This window comes from Paramisgurnus dabryanus, chromosome 19, assembly GCF_030506205.2.
Source record: "Paramisgurnus dabryanus chromosome 19, PD_genome_1.1, whole genome shotgun sequence".
NCBI lineage: Eukaryota > Metazoa > Chordata > Actinopteri > Cypriniformes > Cobitidae > Paramisgurnus > Paramisgurnus dabryanus.
The window spans coordinates 9,912,580-9,919,114 of record NC_133355.1 but is presented as its reverse complement, the minus strand read 5'-3'; the positions used below and the strand labels follow the sequence as shown (position 1 = coordinate 9,919,114).

The following is a 6,535-nucleotide window of genomic DNA, read 5'->3' as shown; positions in this document are numbered from 1 at the left end:
TGCAGAATTGCCACAGAGGAATAGTTTTTTTAAGGTATAGGTTTTAAGGTAAAGGTATATTAAATAACTTTTTTTACTTTGTTTAGACTACAAATTTTTTTCACAAAATAAAAACTGTGGTTCTGTACAGCCTGACAGAAAACGAACGAACGATAGACAGATAGATGCACACCTGGACACGGAGTTACGTCATTGTCGTGGGCGTGGTTACGCCACTGGACACAGACCGCGAGGGCGCGCACTGCAATTCCAGTACGGGACGGTTGAGATGAATGTCCGGGAATGTCATGAGTAAAACGTTTCGCAAACCATCTGTCCCAAGCCGGCGGTCTGAAGTGAATTCCGAAAGATGACTTTTACACGTTTCTGAGGATAAATTCAACTTCAAAAACATCGAGTCTGTCTTGGTGAAATTAGTAAAAACGCGAAGGATTGTTTTTAAAAACGGACTTCACAACGGACAGGTAACGTTACGTTTCTTAACGTTTTTACGAGTAAGTTAGTTTTGTCGGGCAATTCGGGAATCAACAAAGTTCCTTCTAATTCTTTATTTAACCATGGTTACATCCTAAAGATGCGTCATAACTTTGTAAACTAGTTTGTTTTGTTTACCATTACGTGTAGTAGGCTGTAATAGAAATTCATATAACATAAAAAGTTATGTTCTTGGGTGTCTAAGCTTTACATATTACAATTTACGCAACTCTGTAAAATATTAATGTGGTGTGTTCAAACTACACATTAACCTTCAGTTTATTCAGTCAACACTGCCTTAGAATATTTAATTGTGCGTGTGCATGTGCGCGCGCACTCTTTCTGTATTCTTAAGGACTTTCTCAAGACAATGACATCAGTTTAAGCATGAAGAGAAAAGGATTAGTGGTAGGAAATGCTATTTAGATGTTGGGAATGTGTCATTGAATGTGTAGAGAAAGGGCTTTGTGTCTATATCTGTAATCTCCGAGGGCCCCTGTGCTACCTGAGACCCTTGTGAGGGCCTGGGGTGTGCTGTTTAAAAACATGACTTCATGGAGAGTAGAATAAGGAAAGAGAGTTGAACAAGGGAAAGCAGAGAGGTTAGGGGTGAAAATGGTACATAAAAGGATCAGACCTATGTATCTTAAAAGTTGAAAAGTCTGTGCATTGTAAACATGAAATGCGTCATTCATTCATACATCAACAGGAATGCTTTTTTAAAGGGAATTATAGATAAAGTGATTCATAAAATCTCACTGTCAATGAGATTAACATTATTTATTATATATTTAATATAAAGATAAAAAAGTATTTATAATTGCCAAAGCATATAGAAACATTGATTATACATAAATACATACAAACAAAAGCATGTTAAAAAAATGAATATAAGTGTGTCTGTGTGCGTGTATTAAAGATCATAAAGTAAGAGTACTAGTACAATGTTATGGTTATGTCCTGGTTGTGATTTTGTTCCCGATCTTTTTGATAAAGGTCTTTGATCTTTTGACCTTCTTTAACTTTATAATGATTTTATGGTGACCTGTGATGGTTTGGACGTGATATGTTGTATTTTGTATGTTTGTGCAGTTCATAGGTTGATCCTGAGTTGATCAAAGTCTTCCCTAACAGGAAACCCTTTAACCTCAGGCAAACAGAGATCGAGTCATTAGGAAAAGCTAGTCAGCATTTTAAAGGGTTGTGTCCTCCTCAGAACCCCCCATGATGTGACCTTCTTCACAGCGAATAAGAAAGAAAGAGAAGTGGGGGTGTCATTGACGTGGGGGCTGAAGGGCATGTTTAGAGTCATTTGGTGACTGACAGCACACAAGGTAGTGAGGGGGGTGGATATCTTATGTAAGATAGGAAAGATGAAGGATAAAGTTGTGATTTAAACTAAAGTTTTGCCATCTATTTAATGGATTTAAGGGCATATTTAATGTTTAAGTGCTATAATTGGGTCCCCAGTGCTTCTATCAACCTAGAAAATGGGACAAAAATAACAACCCAGTAACATTTTGGTAACCATTCTCTGCAAGCATGTGAAAAAATAGGTCTTTGAAATTTGGCTCCACTTGTGATGTCAGAAGGGGATAATCCGCCCCTTAATCTTCACTATCCAACCACAGAACTATAATAAAATATCTCTATGATATTTTGAGCTAGAACTTCACATACGTGCTCTGAGGACACCAAAGTTTTATTTGACATCTTAAAAAGGTCTTATGAAATGTCCCCTTTAAAGGTGAAATCTGTCATTTCCAAATTTTCAGAGTATCCACGTTTTTTATTAGTGGCACAAACAGATGGACCTGTCTCGAAGTCACACCAATAGCTGGGCCAATGTTGCTTTGTTGTCCTGGTTTGATGCTTAAATACTTTTGGGGGGTATTATATATATGCATTGCTTCCTTATTGATATCTTAAATTGCGCATAAAGTTATCAAATACTTAACACAATCTCATGGCAATTTGCACATTTTACGAGATGGCTGTTAAAGGCAGGGTATATGACCTCTGAAAGCCAAGGTTGACATTTGAAATCACCTAAACAAACACGCCCCTACCCCAATAGAATCTGGACCTTCTGTTAATAGACCTGCCCCACACATATGCAACCCAGGCAATGATGTCGGTTAGTAGACAGACACGCATCTTACTTCTGATTGGCTACAAGTGTATTTTGGTAGTCGGCCCGACTCTCTTTTCCAAAGCGTTTTTCGGATATCGTGCACTCCGCCTTTAATTCGTACGACCACATTCTTGTTCGCATTTTTGTTCAATTTACTTTCGTCCCATGATGCTCGGGTTAGGGTAGGGGTTTAATTTTTTTCCTTTATAATCATATATTTTTGTTTTATATAATTTTTTTATGAATTCATACCCCAAGACCCATTAACTTATAAAATGTGTACACATTCCTGTGAGATCAGGCTGAAATAATTAAACTTTGGAAAAATGCCTTAACATGAACTGTATCCTATACACATAGGATACATTTTGCTATGTCCCCTTCCTTATGTTTTTCGAAACCTTTGTGCTTTACTTATTGAAATCAAATGTGATATGATGAATCATCATATGATAAGTTCTAAAAAGTCCACAAACGAATGACATTTGAGAAATCTTCCCGGGGGGAAGATTTTCAGTGAATGGCTTTAATTTCGGTCTGTCTTCACAAAGAGCTATCGTATGGCTTCAGAAGAAAGGAATATTGTTGTATGGGCTACTTTTATGCTGAAAAGATCACGGTGAAACCATCTTTTGTTATCTACAAAAGTCAGTCAGCAATACCGGTTTAGAATGACAAGAGGTTGAGTAAATGATGACAGACTTACTTTTTTGTGTGACTTATTCCCTTGAAATGTAAAAAACAGGCAACACCAAAGCACATTTGCTTTAAAAATGTCAATGTCAGCAGTCGCAAACGTAAGCAAAACTTTGCTAACATTTTCCCAATGTAACTCGGATGCTTTGATAAAACACAAAAGTGCAGTCGCTGTTTTTGGATGCTAATTCCGTTGCTAATGGTGATCAAAATCAGAGTGAGTCATGAGTTGAGCTCAGCGTGCCCCTTATGCACTTGCGATCTTCAGTGATTTGACGCACGCATATCTGCGCATACACTACTCGAACACACAGCTGGTGACCCGGAGCTCACCCTGACTCACTGCGTGTATCTTTTCTGCCATTGTGTATGTAATGTTTGCTCTTTGGGAGAGGGACTAAGTGTGAGCATGACATAAGGAAGGAAGGGAGGGGAGTTATAACATTGGCTTTAAGGAACTGCAGGGCGTAGAAGTGAATTGTGGGATTGCTGCCACAAACACGTTGGAAGAAAACTTGATGCGGCTGAATAGTTGTTTCAAGAATGTCAGTAAAATGCCCCATGATGAGTAAAGCGGTGTTAGTGGATTTATGTAAATTGTTTTTCTTATGATAGCATACTTTGCCTTTTTGGAGAGATGATTTTAAGAAACTTATTTTTAGGTGGAATACAAACACTGCATTGCTTTAAAAACATTGAAAAACATAAAAACTAGCTCAACAATTAGGTAAGTTTATTGTTTGACCATTTGTTGTTCAACCAATGGCAGACGGGAAGAGTCTGTTCACAAAAGGCTTAATTTGCAAGTTTGCTCGGAGATACTACTAGTGGTACAGCATTTGCGCACTTCGCCTTTAAATACTTTAAATATGTTCAATAAAACATCCAGCGCCAAGCTCCACGCCTGTGTTGAACAGGGAAACGGACAGAAATTTGATATTATCTATTGTTTGAGGCCAAACTCTGATGTAAGGGTGAATATTGAGAAAGGAGAAGGAAAAGAACAAGTAAATGTATAACCAAAAGGAGTGGAGGATGAAGGAGGGGTAAAAGGGTGTATGAAGGACAGAAAATTGCTGTTTTGGTGAATTTGAAAGATAACAAACTGGCTGCCTTTTTAGTAATATAAAATGATTTTGTTATTATTACTAATCTTGTGATGGTTCATTCTAGGGATGCACCGATACCGATACTGGTATCGGGTATCGGCCTCGATACCACATTTTCTAAAGTACTCGTACTCTTTAAAAGTCCCCCGATACCTGGAATCGATACCACGGTTTGAGAAATGTCTATGTTTGAGCGGCGTGTAAGGGGTTAATGCCTCTTGTATTGTCCAAAGAGGCAGAGTTTACAACAAACTGGAAAACTAGTCCTTTGTTTTTTTGTTAAATTATATGACTAAAGCTGTTACCTGTAAATTAAAATCATGTTTTTTTATTAAGTACTCGGTATCGATATCGGCAAGTACTGAAATGCAAGTACTCGTACTCGTACTCCAAAAAAGTGGTATCGGTGCATCCCTAGTTCATTCTGGAATTTTAAGTGCAATGAAAATTCGTAGACATCTGAGTCAAACATATGCAGACACAGAGGAGGGATTAGCGGGGTAAGTTGTCACACTTTTCACACTGTCTAAGATTTACTGAGCACCATACATCATAATGGTATAAATTTTAAACCAAATGAAAAACGTAAGTCTTGTACACATATTGTATTCCTTACATTTTCATATCTTATCTCATTACGTAGTTGTAGACTGTTAAACAAAAAATGTTCACTTGTGACAATTTGCCCCAACGCACGCAGTGTGAAACGAAGCAGAGTTAGAATTGTTATGACAGCAATTAAACACAGCTGGAGCAGCTAATCAAGGTGTTTAGGGTTGCTTGATAATTACAGACAGGTGTAGGAGCAGGGTTTAAGACACATGACCTAGGGTTTAGGAATGCAAAGTGTGAAACGTCAGATTATGAATACCCAGAGTTATCTCCTTACCCCTGGTTAAGTACAACAGTGTGAAACATGAAACAGATAAGCCAGGATTCCGTTAACCCAGAGTTTATTTCCAGTGTGAAAAGCATGATGACTTGCCCAAAAGTCATTGAGACATCTTGCCCCAAACTGACATGTGTGCTAATGTTGGCTAAATTTCAGGGTTAGCTCAACATAGTGCGTCAGCTAAAGTATCAAAAGACACAATATTGTCTCTTCTATTTTGTGCATAATAATAATTTTTAACATTCATACCTAACAAAGTTGCATTGCATAAAATATAAAGTTCAAATTGTTGTGAAGAAGTCATTACACAAAGTGGCTATTTGATTTTTGGGATAGAGCCTCTATTGGAGTTATGAACAGTGTGACAACTTACCCCGCTCTCCTCTACAATATTTTATTTTAACAGCCGTATATATTTCTTACTGCCTGTGAAGCTGTATTTCCTCTTATCTATTTTATTTCAATGGATTTATTTATCTGTTATCTTCTTGGATAGTTGTGACAAACAGGTCACTTGATTCATGTGTGAGATGAGCCAGTGTCTGTCTCTATATAAAACTGCATTTGTTATGGAAACATGAGTCACATCTTCACCTTGTTCCTTAAAATTTTGTGTGGTGAATTTTGGAAAAAAACATCCTAGTAGGCACCTTGATATCAATTTGACATCAAATAAAAACTTAATCAAGTTGCTATAACTTTTTTTTTAAATTCAGTTTGTAACATTCGGTTTACATCAGATCAGTGTATTTAACCTTTTTGTTTTTGACCAGACACATTTTTCCTGTTTTGACATCAGTGTTTGATGTCAACTAGATGTCTTTTCAACATTAATTGCACACTGGGTTTAGGCACCCTAGATGAATAGATGATACGATGATCAGGCTTCTGTACATGTTTTTACAGTTTTATTTAAACATTAAAGCCTATTGGTTGTGTTAAAGGGATAGTTCACCGTAAAAATGAAAATTCTTTATTCATACCCTCAAGTTATTAAGACCTGTATATATTTCTGCTGAATACAAATGACGATATTTAAAAAAATGAGATGAGGAGCAACATTCACTTTCATAGTATTATTTTTCCTCATATTGAAGTCAATGGTGCCCCTGACCTGCTTCGTTACAAACATTTTTCAAAATATCTTTATTTGTATACAGCATAACAAAGACAGGTTTGTAACAACTTAAATGAAGACAGAATTTTCATTTTTGGGTGAACTATCCCTTT

General features: G+C 36.9%; 1 protein-coding gene across 1 annotated transcript in view; it reads left to right on the top strand.

Annotated features, from left to right (window-relative positions):
* Positions 1-262: 262 nt before the first annotated feature.
* Positions 263-6,535, top strand: part of arhgef2a (Rho guanine nucleotide exchange factor (GEF) 2a) — a 59,594-nt gene continuing 53,321 nt past the window's right edge. The window contains exon 1 of the mRNA XM_065288314.1: positions 263-464. The gene's annotated coding sequence lies outside the window, so the exon portion shown is untranslated. The remainder of the gene's footprint in view (positions 465-6,535) is intronic.